Source organism: Labrus mixtus, chromosome 13 (genome assembly GCF_963584025.1).
Source record: "Labrus mixtus chromosome 13, fLabMix1.1, whole genome shotgun sequence".
NCBI lineage: Eukaryota > Metazoa > Chordata > Actinopteri > Labriformes > Labridae > Labrus > Labrus mixtus.
This window is the reverse complement of record NC_083624.1, coordinates 14,845,141-14,862,774: the sequence shown is the minus strand read 5'-3', so window position 1 is coordinate 14,862,774 and position 17,634 is coordinate 14,845,141.

Below are 17,634 nucleotides of genomic sequence, written 5' to 3'. Positions count from 1 at the left end.
CATTTGTAATGGCAAACAAGGATTGTGAAAGAGAGAAAGTGCTATTTATTTAACACAAGGGGTTTTCCTGGCTCTGCATCATAGTGGTTATAATGAGCTTTGTCAGAATGACCGATTAAAACCCTTCATCACCCTGAGACCCGTCCCTCCCTCCCTCCCTCCCTCCCTCCGTCCCTCCCTCCAATGGTCTATGTGTCTGCTCTCTCCTTACCCGCTCTATCTCTCTCTGTTTCCCCCATGTGCAGGCTGCAAATAGAATCTGTCTCCGTGATCAGCTGAGAAATTAAATGTGCCCACTCTGGCCTCAGCTTGCCTCTTGCTCTGCATAAATAATGGGACGTGTTCTCAATAGCTCCACGGCTATCGTAAGTCTTTTGTGTGATGCATCTTATTCCAGGTGCCTAGCCATTATTTTTCTCTGCTAGCTGCTGACTTAGTCCTTTGACATTTTTATAGCACAAAGTCTTTTTAATAAGATCTATAAATATGATATCCTCCTTGTATGAGACGAGGAGGAGAGAGGGGACTAATGTGTCTATTTCATACAGCAGCATTATCATCACAGTTCAGAGTTGTATTAAAAGTGTGGAGTCTAAAATGAGCTAGCTGCTCTTTGTGGCTGCTATTGGGCTCTATGAAGCTAATGCTAACCTTTGTTGGGTGTTTTCTTACCTTTAGACTACTCATTTAGTCTGAATTTAAATTTCAGTTTAACCCACTAGGAAATTGTTTGACTTCTTGATGAAGGCTTGATGTCGAAAGTCTTTAAGGTCAAAGTGACCATGCCATATTTATATAAAAAAACGTCTTGGCCAAAAACACTGCAAAAACTGGGGCGTCGACCGCTCACCGACGGTCCAATTAGGACCGACAGCCGACGATCTCCTTGGTGTGTCAGGGCCTTAAGGTAATACTCTCTTTGCTCTTGCACTACAAGTGATCCTCCTTTAAAACTTGTGGAGTTTGCTTTTTAACTGTCTTGCCACCACTGAACTGACAGCGTCAGGCCTGCCAACTTAATGAAGTGGAACATTTGGTAAATGGCAATATGAGTGTGTTGAAATACACGAGAGAAGGGAATTGGGAGCAGAAATAGTAGCTTATAGCCAGAGGGTTTTATTTGCTTAAAAACTGGAGTAAGAAGTAAATTAGCTTTGACACTGAAAACTGAGATTCAGCCACTAACAAGAGTAACAAGGGAGTCAAAGCTATCCACCTCAGTCGGGTTTATTTGCACAATGCAGACTGTACTTTATTATGGGTAATTAACCAATATTTAACAGTGCTGTATTTTTCCACTTTAACCCCATCACTATTTAGTTTTTTATTTTTATTTTTACTTTTTATGCCTTTATTTAGAGATAGGACAGTGGATAGAGCTAGAAATCAGGAAGAGAGAGCGGGGAGTGAAGGGTGGGATTCCAACCAGGTCTGCCCAGTTGGAGGATATGTCCGTACATGGGACACGCACACTAACCACTAGGCTACCCGCAGCCCGTAACCCCACCACTTTTTAGTCAAGCACTGCATATAGCTTGTTTTATTTTCTGAGGTCTTCACAAATTCTTCACTGTTTTGTTTCCTGCCAAATTCAGCCAAGGTAAATCTTAACTTAAAATCCATCATATCTAAATCTCTTACAGAAATAGACTATGTCTCAGACAGTCAGGAGGAATTCAGGGTTTCAGCCTGTACAGAAAACAACTCCTAAAAACCCTCAGCAAATCAAAGCCAAGTCACAACATTTGTTAGATAAAAGATACAATATCATAATACCCAAAATCATTAAGCGCTGATTACAAATGGCTAATGAATTTCTATCTGAAATAATCTCCAAGTGTCTCCACTAAATTGTGGGTGAGAGAATTCTGTTAATTATTTGAAAAGATGATGTAATGAAACTCAATACGAGCTCAATGAGATCAGACTCTCCCCGTTCAAACATCAGCACAAAAGGATGAACAAATGTGTTGTAAAATATCTGCTTCTGTAATTAAAAGGTAAAATGCCCAAGCCTTCACTTTTAAGTACGACTCTCCAGGTGCATTGTGGTTCAGTTAACTAATTAAAAAAATACTGTTAAAGATTCCCGTGTTTATTAAACTAACAACAAAGATACATCTCTACATGGATTCTTTTGTCAGTGTTGTGGAATTCAGAAACACAGTTATTTTGTTTTATTTACAGATGCAACAATTAAACAATAAGAAACTTCTGCTTGGAAAAGTAGTTATCTGGGAGACCGCAGGGTATACGGTGTCATACAAAGTGACTGAAAGAAAGCTGCAGGAACAGCATTCTTTTTCTTCTACATTTTCCACAGCAAAGATTCTCGAATGGTGTACCCTTAGTTAAGGTGGTCTGGGATGTTTAAAATATGCTTTTGGATAAAAGGTAAATGAACTTGAGCTTGTATAGCTCTTTTCTAGTCTTTTGACTAAACAAAGCGCTTTTAAACCGCATGTATCACCTACACATTCACTGATGGCAGAGGCTGCTATGTAAAGTGACCATCAGAAGTTACTAATGCCACTCACACAAATCCATACACTGCTGACAAGGCAGCAAGAGCAACTTGGGGTTAAGTGTCTTGCCCAAGGACACATCGGACATGTCGCTGCAGGGGCTGAGGATTGAACCCTCGACCTTCTGGTTGAGAACGACCGACTCAACAAACTGAGCCACAGCCACCCCAAATGCAGCTTTGCGGGAAGCCGCCTGGAAAAACTCCCCTCACTCCCACCGAAACAGGAACTTTATGTAACCATGGTTTTATGTCACTGGAATAATAATTTGTCCAGTTAAATAGCATTAGGCAGACTCATTAAAGTCACTACACGATGAAAACAAAATTCTTTTAAACTTTGAACTCTTTTCAAGTTGTCCTGAGTTGTCATCTTGTCAAGTTTTTGAGAGTTCCTGTAAACATATAACCCTTCCCAGTCAAACACAGCTACCATAGTACATGAGTTAAATTCTTCATATAATGTTAACATTTTCATTGTTACATTTGTATCATACTACAATATATTTTAATCTTATTTAAAGGCGTTTAAGTTGGTTTGGATCATTTTATGGAACTTTTATGCATGGATCGTCCCCCACGAAGAACAATGAAATGAATGTGTCAACACTTGTTCAGTATGCCAGCATCGGGGCTAACTCGCAGTTGTTTTTTTAACAAACCACCCTCACTATAACCTCAGAGTTTTTAAATGGTTCTGGATTTGTTGGACTCTCCATACAGAGCAGAAGAGTGCATCGAGAGAGTGTAAAAAGTGGTTTGAGAAAGGCCTTTTATGGCATGAATTAAAGTGGAAAAAAAACACATCCTGATCACGCAGCCCCTCCCACTATAGAACACCTCCAAGTGTCTCAACTAGAAGTTCACAAGGTCATATAAATGAAGCTAATTTAGGTCATTGTAAAGGGATTTTAAAGTCAGCACACTGTTGACCCAAAACTCCTGATGGTGCTTTTTGTGATCGTTGGGTGAGTTTATGCCTCTTACCCCACTTCCTGTCTAACTCCAAGGGGGTTGACTCCACTTGGATGTGTACTTTCTTAATTGATAAACTGGGAATGGGGAAATAGAAATACATACATAAAAAATATCACGGACGAGACAGAATCAGAGATGCCCAGCATCACACTGCTTAGAAGATTAAAGATATTTTTGACTTGAAAGCTTGAATTTTACATTTGACCCAAATGTGTCGAACACTTGGTGGTTTCTGGGAGGACCGCAGGCTTGGCTGATATAGCAGGGGGAGGAATGCTTTTACACCCTTGTAATGGAGAAACACAGGATGGTCAGGAAAGAAGCTTTGGCATGTGAAATTAAAGTAGCTTTGCTGTTGTACTTTTTTTTGGTAAAAAATCTTCTTATCTCTATACTATCAGTATAAAGAGAAACGCCCAAGGTGTTGGATATCTGTAACAAGCCTTAATTATAACCTTATCAAAGCTGAGTTAAGATAAAAGTAGCAACACCCCAGGCAGCCTTTAAGGAGGTGGTGCTTTTCATCAGAACTCAAAGATACACCTCAGCGGTGGTGTTTTCACCTGCTTTGCTGTCTGTCACAGGAGGTTAGGAAGGAAGGAAAACATCCCGTCCTCAGTTATTATAAATCAGGTGTTCAGACAGTTTCTATATCTGATGCACAACTTCAGGACACAGAGCGGGGTGGAAGATGAGCTGAAGACTGTGCTGTCTGGATTATGACATCATCCAAATGGAGTTAAATTTCCATTACAAAGCTGCCATGAACCTGAAAATTAGTCTGATGGATCGTCTGAATACATACAAGCAGGTCTCACAAGCAAGTCATTAAATACCAATATTCTGATCATTTTCTGTCAATTACTTCAGCCATGACCATCAGATCTCCAGGGGGTCCAGTGGGTTGCCTCTCCATCGACAGAATGGCACTTCAAGCCCCAGTTCCTTCAGCATACATGTGGACACAGAACCCTGAGTTGCTCACACGGCATGTTGTGCATGTGGTGAATGTGATTTGATGGGCAGATGGGCATTTTACGTAGTAGCATCTGCCATCAGTGTGTGAATATGCGTGTGTGTGTGTGTGTGTGTGTGTGTGTGTGTGTGTTTGCAACCCATACCCCAAACATGCTTTGAATGGTTGTAAGACTAGAAAAACATGCAGACTAAAAAAACACTCATTACATGCAGTCCATAAATAAAGACATTCATCAGATTCAAGACACAACCTTTTTTTCCTCCACATGGTCAGATACGCCATTTCATAATTGGTGGAGTTCCTCTATAAAGGAAGAATGTGCAACACATAAATACAGCAGAAATCAAGTATAACTGTGTAAATGTCTCTCTAAGTCATGACTGTCTACAATGAGTGAGAAGTGTGAGTCCCGCCAGCTGTATGTTGTCAGAGTCGTGTTTACATCATGTTTACATGGACGGCCTTGCATATAAATCTGTTTCAGTCAAGGACTAGAGAAAAGAAGAAAAACATACTCACTGCTTATTTTGATGTCACACAAGTGTGTTTGGATCTCAGTCATTCTGTGTCAATTTATGTGCAATATGAAGCTATGAGCTTACTAAAGTGTGCTAAGATTAGCCTGCTAACACAACAATGCAGACCACAGGAAACTGAGGCTCGAGCCACGGGACAATTTTGTCGCCGCTTGCGCTTAATGGTGCTTAATTATGGTGTGTTCTAATTGATAACTCCTTCGTACGCGAGTGGAGAGGGATTGGAGGTGTGTCGCTGGAGGACAGCGGAGGCTTCTGAATAGTGGAGGTGTCTCCACACAGCAGTTTGTTTTGGTTTCATGCTGGTGCTCAAGGGCGACATCTACTGGATCAGAAAGTCGCACATTCTTCCTTTAAGACTGCATTTAGTTTGGACATCTGGAGTTGAAACTGACCGACACAACTAGAGGGTCACTTGTTCAAATTATTTATGCATTTGTATTGTTTTCTTTCAGTTCTTCAGATTGCACTGATGTTTTAATAGAAAGACCTACAGGAGGTTGTAAAAGTAGAAAAAAAAAGGCTACCCACTTGGAATTACTTCAACTTCACGCACAAAACTATAAAGGTCGAGGTGGATGCATCAAGACTTGTATTAAAAAAAACAATGTAATGTTGTTGTGCAGAGTTACCAACACTGTTTACTACCGCCCTGTGATTTTATATACAGCACCCACCCATATTACCTTATTTTACACCCAAACTAAAGCCTATCTGTAATTAAAGGATTTCTTTCTTTAACCATAATGGCTCAGGACTCTGCTGTACGGGTGAGCTATTCCCAGACTGCTGTTGGCTTTGTGTTTAATGGGGCCTACGGGTGTTACAATAACATTAAATGTGACCAGTCAGGGCACCTACTCATGTCACATAAAAAAGAACAAGGGCCGTGGTGCGTGACATTTATGAGATAGTTGGCTGAGCAGTGAGTGTTTGGAGATGCTGTTTGTTGTTTGCTGAAGGTGTCTGCTGCTCGCAGAGATTGAAATAGACAGCTAAGCGATTGATCGTGTAATGAGCGGGGTGTTGTGCAAGATAGTTACATAGAAAAACAGAAAGAAAGCAACACCACAGACACTTACAGCCCATGTTTCAGTACTTGGTGTACATACATTATAGACAGTATTACATTTCATACATTTCAGTTAGTTTATAACAGGCCGCGTAAATTTTACAGCACATCGGACAAAAACTAGACATTAAAATAATAACTGAATAAGAAGTTCTGGATCTCACACAGGAGAAAACTTTATTGACACAGGCCGATTGACAGAAACATGTACTCATAACGTACAAAAGAAGAGAGCTCCATTTCTATTTTTTTTTTTCATTTCATGTAGGTAAAGCTTCTTTTTTTTCTGCTATTTGTGCATGACAATATTGTTTTATTGTAATTAAGTGATTGATGCATCAGGTGCGTAAACGCCCAAAAATATTCTTTAAAAATGCCTGATGCATGTATCTGCATGCCATAAGCAGATGACTTTATTCAGCAGCAATGTAAACAGGGACATTGGATTCCTCAGCCAGCATGATTTGAATTGGGTTGAACAAATGAACATCTGCACAGTGATTGTCATTTCTAAATTAAACTAGGATTAAGCATGTTTTATAAATTAGACAGATAGGTGACACATTCATGTTACTGTGTGTGTGCAATATAACTTAGGGTAGTAGCATGTTTGTTTTGTGTCATGATATTTGAAGTTACTTAACAATTTGGTAACGTGATTTAAAATTTTTTTTTTACTTGTTTAAGAGCTTGATTATTGTTCGATTTGATTGGATCTTTATAAACTAAGAACGTCAAATGACTTTATATAAGTACCTGACAAATCCCACAATTCTTCACAAACTTCAGCATCACAGGTGCTTTAACAGAAGCATACATCCTAATGATGCTTTTAGTTGTAACAGGGAGCCATCAAGTAAAAATAAGTTCAGATTTGGTGCCGTGAACTGTTTTTCTGAAATCTTCAGAAAATAAAAAACATTTTTTCTGACTTTGCAAAATAATTCAATCAAAAAGGTTTAACCTAATTTTCAATGAAGAACATTATTTGGGAGACACGTATTTAAAATCTATATGTACAGTTAGTTATTGTAGTTGTTGAATGTGCTATAGACTTTGTTAAGCTGAGATGTTTCAGTGTACATCTTCACAATCTCCACATTGTGCTTGATCTGTGCTGGAGGTCAGGTCAGACACCCTCTCAGGTGTGTTTGATTTGTGTGTCATGAACATGTTGTGGCGCTAAAAAGGGAAGTCATTTATCAAGAGGAGAATGAGTCCAGCTCGTGACATGACATTTTCTCCTTCCTGCCAGGAGGCAGGAGCTTGTTGAGGAAATGACACCACACAAAAGAGAGGTCAATACAGCCGACCTTTGGCACTCAAATCACAAATCAGAGTTAACTAGAGACAGCCTGCTGTACGTCTCCAGCGTTGTCACGTTGTCAGGGGAGAGGCATAAACAAGATAAGCTGGTGTGGCGCTTAGATTTCAGATATATTGTACTAACACGGCAAAAAGAAAAGTCATACTTGAGTTATTCTCCCCGGCTTTTGACAGCAAAGAAAAGAGGATGTTTTCAGTGTTTTGGTTCATGAAGTGAAGGTTCTTCAGAGGGTCATGAACCATGACATTGATAGCAACACCAGAGAAAGACCCTTCAAGCAACAAATGTTGACATCAACCAGTGATTAAACACATCATCATATCAAATCACAATCACAACCATGTGTGGCCATGTGGAAAAATAATAACAATTTAAGTGGTGCTGCAAGGAAGATGATGCACGCTGTGAAGCCATTTCGACGTCCATGATGGCATCGAATCCCGCTAGGTTTCTGCAACCAATGACCTTGTGGCTGGAAATGGCTATTTTTCTTCTTCTGGGGAAAAAAGAGCAGCAGTCCCAAACCACAGGAGGTCTGTAAAGAGCAGGAACTGTAAAAGGGTAAATTACACTTGGAACAAAAGAAGCTGTGCTGCTCAGGTGGAGGGTGGATGGTGGGTGTTTTGTAGTTAACAGGGAGTCATTCCAGACAATTTAACAGCCACTCTGGGAGGTGCACCGTCCTCCTTTTTTGCCCTCTGGTTGCTGTTTCTCCTAACCTCCCCTGCGTTTGACCCCTCCAGATAGAAGCTCTATCACTGCTTAACACACCTCAAGGCATTTTGAGCCTGAGCAGGCTGCTTTGCTAACAATGACGTTCATGTATCAGATCCTACAGACTTTGCTTTCCTCTTTGCATCTAAGAGAAACATAAATATGTTTTAATTTGCTCTCTTCACTTTGCCTCCTACCACTGACAGGTCGGGCACAAAAGGAAAAGTGATGCCTAGCTGACAACTACACACTGTTCCAACACCTTGCTATACATCTGTCAGCTAGTAAACATGCATTCTCCAGTGACTCTCAGATAATTGCCACATTGTGACTGAGTTGATTTGCATAACTGGATTTAATAAATCAGACGCTAAATTGGAAAAACAGCGGCAGATATTATTTCACTGCAGTTATTGTGCAGTCACTGTCCTCTCACCAAGGGGATCTAAAGCGTACACTTCATTTGTTTGTTTCAGAGAGGTGTGTAAGTGACACTGTTAGCTGATTGCTAATGGAGAGGTTGGCTCAGGGGGATTGTGTACATTATTTTTCACCGTCGTAACCTGTGACAGAGATGCAGACTCTGCCACTTACTGATTCAACTCAAACAGACACAAGGAGCCTTTTCTGTCCTTACACAACATACCACAATTTAACTCGATAAGTCGACTTGATGTTCTTACTTTAAAGCATCCACCTTCCAAACAGAAACATTCAGGAAAAGACCAACGATCTTGAATCGACTTTTTTTTAAATTGAATTAAATGAAGCTCCTGTGAGGATTTTATTTGCTAGCTATGAAACATGCTTAAATGAATGCTAATGACTCTTTGTGAGCTCCAAAAGCAAACATGACCATTAGGACCAAGAATGATTATTTCTGTAAAGATATTTAATATGTCCACACTGCTGCCAGGGCCTAGTTGTTATTTTTGGATTTTTTTTTTTTTTAACTCCATGCTCGAGAAACAGATTTTTTTTTTTTTTTCCACAGCAATGATTCAAAGTGGGTGACACATTTTACTGTCAAAAAAGCAGGGGGAATATTTTTGTGAGAAAAGAACTGTGTCTCACACTATTTTTTTTATTTTAGTTTTATTTGTGGCTACAAATGTGCTCAATGAAACCACCACAAAGGATTTCAAAGTATAAAAAACTATCTCTGACCGTCTAATAATAAAAATAATGATGAAAACAAAAACCTTCAACAAGTACAATAAGTATTTTTTGAGTTTTTTTTTTATAGAACCTCAAAGAAAACAACACAAAAATAAAAAGCCAGCAATTATAAATATGAACCTAAAATATTCACTCCCTTTTTCCAGGCACAAATTAACAAATAAAACCTTACATGCTTTAATTTCAGTGCTTTAATTTTACATTTAAATCAGTTCTCAAGTCTTCAAGGATTTAAACAAAAGTAAAACAGTTGAAAACATCAAATTTCCTCCAAGTTCAGCTTAAAAAAAAAATCCTCACTTGAGTACAAATACATGCACTCACTGTCGGATACAAAAAAGCTTCCTGTCAAAGAAAAATAGAAACAGAATATTGATATATATTTCTGATTTAAGAAGAAAACCTTAACCAAAAATAAAGTTTGCATTGGGACACTGATGGCCTAGTGGGTAGGTTGTGCCTAATGTACGGATGGTATAGTCCTCCAAGTGGGCAGTCACAGTTCATGCCCAATCTGCAGCTCCTTTATTGCATGTCATTCCCCGCTCTCTCTCTCTCCTCATCTCTCTCTCTTGATCTCTTTCCACTGTCCTGGCGAAATAAAAAAACAGGAGCCCATGAATCTTAATAAAACAAACAGAATAAATTCAGTTTGTACAGAAATTATTCTGACTGTTAGAAGACCAACGGAGCTGGACAGATTTGTGATTCGAACGCATAAACGTATTTAATGATTAATTACAGAACTGTGTAATCAACTGAAACTGCCTTTGGAGGAATTGTAATAAGGTTTCATTTTAAAGCAGAGCTGGGACTATCAATGGAAGTCTCACATCTATTTGTGGAGAAGCTCACCAGTCAGGCACCAATCAACTCAAAATGTGACCAAACTGAATACTAATATCAAACATTTAATATTGGTGTGCACAATGCAGAAGAAAACACAGCAATGATAATGATGTGTAAAAGAGACTAGTATTCATTCATATTTGACCTTTTCCATGCAAGGGAGGGTCTAAACATACGATTTACACTCTGTTACTGAGCCACATCACAGATAGGCCAGGAAGACACACATGCACAAACAGTATGATATGGACATGCATTAGGGCCTGTGTGCACATGCAGCGCTAAAAGCACTAAAGACCGCCATTTCAGAGCGCTTCTCACCAGCTTCTCACCAGTAAAATTGTTGCTAGGTTACGAAAGTTAACTTCTGCTTTCCTCGGTAGTGTACATTAATGTGTTAGTGTGTTTGAGAAAGCTCTGTGTGCTTAATATTAACTTTAATTCAAGGAAATATCACCAAGAAAACATGAAAACAATGTACAGATGTCATGTCCAGACATCAGCAGCAGCTGGAAGTCGTACTCTCAAAAAAGAAAAGGTTTGGTGCTTTTCTGAAGGGCACCTCTGAATGAACTGGCACCTCACCAGTAACCAGACCAATTTCAGAACCCTACAGACCCTACAGAATGAGCGTGACGCTACATTTGTCCATTTAGTCTCCATTATTATTGCAGTACAGTGAACACACATTTCAAATATTGGTCTAAAGTGAAGCCGCTGTTACATTATGTTTGTGGCTCTCCAATCTCAACCACATTAGCATGTAGCCTATTCTGGGACTAAATGACTACTGTTGGCATGGGCAGATTTTAATGGAAGAATAGAAACAAGGAAGAAGAAAGGGAAGCTGTAATTTCATTGGCAGTTGTCTGTTACACAAGAAAGGTCGTTACCGGGGCAATGCTGATCCACATCTTCAGGCAGGCAGAGAATTTGGGTTAATGAGTAACCATTACCCTTAAACGAGTATTGCCAAGGTGCTGTTGGAGAAGGCACAAATGTTCCAGTTGAATAACTGAGTCATGCTCAGTAAAACACTGGCTGCTGCAAGATGCTCTAATGTGTGAGAGTGTGTTGCTGCATCTGTGTTGTGTTTACTGAAAAGACAGCGTTCAGTAATCCTTTGCTGGGTTAACAAAAGTTGAAGTGTTTTTTTTTCTGTGGACATATTACAGCCTTGACCTGTGTGAAACACATTTGGGAAAGTATGCCTGAAGAAAAGAACTGGAGAATTTGGGAAGGGGGGGGGGGAAGCATTGCAGAGGCTGCAGACCTGCTGCTGTTCATAAAAGAGTCAGCTGTTTCAGGACCATGGAGAACTCCTTCATCCACAGAGGGGATCAGCACCAAGGACAGCACCTGTGTTGGCCACAGTCACTGCTGGAGAAGGTTAGAAAAGAGTCTACGGTTCATATACTACCAGCATAGAGGGACAATTCCCTCAATAGGATAATACAGCTTTACTACACAAAGAGCTTGAACAGTTCTTTCATGAATTCATAATGTATTCAACACATGAAAGCAAAGATGCTGTTCACATTATTTGTCTCTTGATATAAAAAATCTTCTGGATAACTGCCAATATGTGTGGAGGTCACCCCGCTCACATTTGATCTTCAAACAAATGTAAAATTACAGAAACAGAGAACAAGGCTAATTCTCTCAAAAACAGCCGTTCTTCTCAGGGCCAGAGTTGTAGCAGCAGCCTCGCATGAAACGTTCTTGATTGAGCTTTGCAGTTAAGTTATTAAGCCCCTTGTTGAGCCCTGCTTTTCTTAACAACTGTTGCTATGCCTGTTCTTTCCAGTTCGTACATGGCAGAAACACAGGTTTGTTTGTAACATTGGTCAGGACAATACAGCTTGTTGGTGGGATGTTTTGTCGTCTTTGTTTACTGCAACTGTGGCTAGATTTTCAAGCTAACATTAGCTTTATGAAAACAAGAAACAGGCTGGTGGTAAACAAGCTTATAAAATACAATATCTGCCATCTTCATGCTGAAAGACCAAATGCTAAATTCCACTGTATGTGTGTTCGATTTGTCTGCTCTGCACTGCATCTCAGCTCCGTCCCAGCTCCCGCATTCAGTTTATCTTGCCTTAAGTCTAATGAAGAGTACCGCAAATCTTGCAGAAATTGGCCTAAAGTCTTGTAGCACTTGGTCAACTTTAGCACTTTGAGAAAATACTAATAAATAAATAAATAGGCTACGCTAAGAACAAACAATGCCTCTGACCTGTAAACTAATCTTCTCTATTGTTAATGTTCTACCTGGTCTTGGGAGTATTTTGCTGTGTGACTGACCAATATGACTAAAAAAATACTGAGACATCACAGTAGTGGTTTGGCAGAATCACTGTGTTAAAGTGAAATATTGAAAGTTGTCAGTCTGTGCTGAAATTACACCCCCCCCCCCCCCCCCCCCCCCCCCCCTTCAGACTGAGCCTATTTCAGTTCTGTCTGATTGTGGTGCATCACTCAAGCTGCACGGCTACATCAACCCCCTCCCATCGAACCCTACCCCATGCTGAGGCCTGGGCTGCTCTCTACTCCCTCACAATATGGCTGCCTGGTGAGCTGGGCACACACAGACATCAATTACAGAAAGGTTACCTTGTGCTTCTGCTGGCTGCTTGTCTTTCTGGCTACAGAAGGGGCGGAGAGGGAAAATACGAGCGATAAAGAAGACATCTGTGGGCAATTTTATTCCATCCTCTTACCCACAATCTACCCCCACCGGAAACAACACAATCATAGCCACTCCATGTCATTGTTTAAATCCAACCAGGTGTTTGATTTTCGAACAGTCACCTTGAAGCTCTTACCTTTCCGATATTTCCCAAACCAATAAAAAGTGTAAACTTGAACTAAAATGAATATTTACCTGGGAACTTTGGGGGAGGAGGTTTTTTTTTAAAAGCATAATAATAATAATTCAAATCTGAGTGTGAGCAATGCAGTGACCTGCCTTGGGAGCCAGTAGTATTATTTAATTAGCCACGGTGATATCGGGTTCAATATTTGTTTGGGAGAGAGGTTGTGTTTATGCCACTGGATATTTACTGGAGCAGTGGAGGTTAAAATCTTAAGCCTGTCTTCTTCTTTGTTCATCAGATTAAACTTCCGTGCCACCACCACAGGCGACTGTTAAAACTGGCATCAAAGTATTAATTATAGAAAAGAAGAACTGCAGCAAGGTTGGAGGGAATGTGCAAACGTGTGTGCTTTTTCTCTATACTTCTTCCTGTAACAGTGTGCGTGTGCATGTGTGTGTGTGTGTGTGTGTGTGTGTGTGTGTGTGTGTGCATGTGTGTGTGTGTGTGTGTGTGTGTGTGTGTGTGTGTGTGTGTGTGTGTGTGTGTGTGTGCGCGTGCGTGTGCGTTTCCACAGGAGTGTGTGCACTAACGAGACTGATTATCATCCTGTTGGTGCAAAGCATTTCAAACAACTGAATGGTACGTAAGGCACACTGTGTTGTCTTTCATTATTTCATGTGTGCCCTAATGTGAAATGTTTTGGGTTCAAATAGTGCAAGAGCGTTAATACTAACAGAAACTTTAATTGACAACAAATGCTGTTAAACTTGGTTCACCATCCCACTTGTTTTACACTTCAGTTTCAAAAGTGTCAGTCTGTATTTCATCCATCAGACAACACTTACTTTAAAGAACTGCATCTTGTTTCACTAATTGGACAGGTTGTGAACAGGAGAAGAATTTAAAAGTTTTTTTTAAGTCATGGTACTGCTTTAAAGAATGTTTTAAAAAAAAAAAAAAACACTTTAATTAAACCACAAAGTTAAATCTCTTCTATCTCTAGACACAATTTAGACAGGACTCTTCTTTAACCCTTTTGCAAGACAAGTGTGTTGATGTTTGTATAAATTCCACCTTCATGTCTGTGCATGGAAAAACTAGGAATATCATAAAGTCAAAATTACAGTTCTACCAAACACATTGGGGATAAGCCATGATTGGTCTGAAGTACCACTTTCTTTTCCAACTTCTTCCACTATTTATTTTTGTAAATCAAATTTGGCTACTGACTGACTTTTCACATCATTTAAAGGACTGTCTGAGTTTAACCGTTAGTTTGAAAAGTGAATCCGTCCGATGAATTTTTTTTATTATTTTTTAGGTTTATCCTGGGACCCTCTGTGACTCTACCTAGAGATAGGATAGGTAGAGTCAGAAAGAGAGAGAGAAAGAGTTGGGGTTGACATGTGGGAAAGGAGCCACAGGTCAGATTCGAACCAGGCAGCCCACTTAAAGGACTCCTGCCTCAATACGTTTTGTTTAGAGCCTTGCATGGTCCAGCTCCGGCTTATATCACTGAGCTGCTGAAGCTATATAACACCATCAGGTCCCTGAGGCCCTCTCATCAGGGTCTGCTGGCTGTTCCTCACATAAGACTGAAAAACTAAAGGAGACCTTGAAGTTTGGAATTGTCTTCCCCCGGAAACGAGAGCTGTGAAGTCTTAGGACACTTTTAAACAGCAGTTAAAGTCTCACCTTTTCAGACTTTACTTTTTTTGATCTGTCTCTATTTGATGTTTTATAACTATCTTTTTTTTTTAACGTCTCTGCTTTTTCCATCCCTATTGTGAAACACTTTGTGAGGTCTGATATTGAAAGGTGCAATATAAATAAACTTAACTTACATGGGGTGCGCTCACTAACCACTCATCTACCGGAGCCCCATGATGCAAGCTGTATTTGAGCTTCTCTTCAGCTTGCAGTCAAACTGCATTTGACCGCCCCCCCCCACCTCATAAAGAATACAGAATGTGTCAAATTCGAATACAGAATGTGTCAAATTTGACACATAATAATATGATAAAGTGTATTCATTCAATGTTCATGAAAAGCATTTCATTAAAAATGTTTTTTTTTAAATACTCAAAAGTTCAAGGTAAATCGCATGATGTGTCGGCTCTTTAGTGTTAGGACATATGACATTCAAATCTATCTATAATAACACCTGACATTGGTTTTGGGCTTTATTTTCAACTGTACAGAATGTGAGTAGGAGCTGCAAATACACAAAGAGCCTTACATCAGCTTTTGAATCCTTGACAGACCACAGAACTGTTCACTGATTACAGCTTTGGATTTCATGTGAATCTTTTGATGAGGACAGGATTATTACTATCAGACCTACTTTTCAGCCTTTTCTTCACCAGTTTCAGGCATTTCAGTAGCTTTTCATTCCGCTCAAATCTCACTGGCCATTAAACTATAATGCCGTGTCAAATTTCCTGGAACTTTTCTCAGTTAATAAGTGAAAATGAAAATTCTCTTATGTTTCCTGCCAAATGTTCTCCTTGGGACTGACAACTGGGAGAAGGAGAGGAGGAGAGGAGGTAGAAATGAAAGAAGGGAGAAAGAGAGATGAATAAAATATCCAGGAAACCATGAAGAAGGAGAGAGCACGTGAGAGGAAGCAGGGAGATCTTAAGGAACTCCACAAAAAAGGAGATTGGGAAACAGTGACAACCTAGACAATGAAAGGGAGATGGTTGGATGTGAAAATGATTAAAAAGATTGAGTTAGAGCCTGAAAAGCTGACATGGCAGCAACATTTTTTATGCGAGCCAGAACAGATCAAAAGTTATTGCACAAAGTTAGAGGAAGAAGAACAAGAAATTATGTGAAGTAGGGAAGAGGGGGAGGAGAGGGAAAATGACAGCAGAGGACTAAAGAGGGGCAGAGACCCACTGGGTGACATCAGGTAGACAGTAGAGGTCCACCTCACCTACTGCAGGACATAAAAGGACGAGTGGGGACACATCTGTGTGGACGCAGCCAGCCGTGTGAGACCGATGCTGCATGAGGTCACCTGTCAGGAGCAGGGACTGCTGGGAAGGGGGGCAAGGGCAGCTCCACAGGAGGCAGGTACCCAGACAGTTGTTGGGAGAAAGAAAAGAGCAGGGGAACAAAAGGGTGAGGGGGAAATACATGCAGGCAGAATGAGAAACACATCACACTGAAGCATTCCGGTGGGAAGGTGGAGAATGGGAAAATGTAGACTCCTGCAAAGTGGGAAGAGAGAAAATGTTTTCCTAGGGCAACTTCCTCGTCAAGGTTCTCAAAAATGCATGAAAGGAGGTATGCAGAACAGCTCCTGCTTCCAATTAGCAGCCATGTCAACTACCAAAATGAAAACAATAGCTGTGTGTGCTGCCCAAAGATGCTAAATAGTGGGGCGCTGGTGGAGCAGTGGTTAGTGCAGGTGCCCTATGTACAGAGGCTGGTCCTACCAAGCAGGCGGCCCAGGTTGGAATCCAACCTTTGGATGCTTTCCCGCATGTCATTCCCCACTCTCTCTCTCTCTCTCGCTGATGTCCAACTCTATCCTATCTCTCAAATAAAGGCACAACATCTTGAATAGTACCATAGAGGAGCAGCATATTACATTAAAAACAACATTTTATGCGAAAGGTTTTGCTGGTTCATACACTTTGAGTTTTTTATCTTTATTTTTGATTGCAACAGGCTGCTTGTGTTGTGGCCATATGTGGCATTCAGGCACTCTCAACCTACTAATGAATTTTAAATTTGCCAAGCCATGAATATGTAAATGACTGGATGACAAACCAGTTTTAACCTCAGTAAAGAATTTCAACTCTATACCACAAGTTTGAGCATTTTTCTTAAGCAAATGAAGGAAAGTTATAATGGGAATGTAACATAATGACTTCGATGTGATTGATGCTTACACAAGAGGGTCCTTCAAAGTGCTTTTACACGCATTCACACACTGATAGGAGACACTTCTAAGTAAAATTACCATCAGAAGTAAGAAACTAATCACACTCTTCTGCTGACAAAGCAGCGGGAGCAGCTTGGGGTTAAGTGTCTTGTCCAAGGACACATTGGACTTGTGGCTGCAGGAGCTGGGGATTGAACCCCCAACCCTCGGGTTGAGAGACTCTACCACTGAACCGCATCCACCTCCTGTGATAAGATGATAGAGAATCAATTCAGATATTCTTTATGATGTTCAAACTCAAAATTGTAAATATTTAGGCAAATGACATTGTTTTCTAGAATCTCATCATGTTGCTCCTAAAGAGTTCAGAGAGATTTTAATCTAACCCCTCTGGCACTGTCCTCATTGTTGGTGTATTCATTCAAAAATAACCACGAGTTTGCAAACACAAAACCTTAAAAAAACAAAAGTTGCTCCAACAAATGAGGGAAGCCAGCGAGCTAGTTCAGACAGGAAACTGGAGCTGTACTGTTTTCACACTTGACGTGCGTCATTCTCCACGATCCCCTGACAAACACATCCTCTGCTATGCAGCAGGATTTCCGCTCTCTCCCCTCTGCTCTGTCATTGCCAGTGCTTCCCAGCACCAGTACTGTGCTATTACTTTCATCTCCACCACCACCCCAGTATCCCCCTGCAGGCTCAGACTAGGGGGTTTAAGATATTTTCTATTCACTCCTCACATTTCTACATGTAAAACAACCT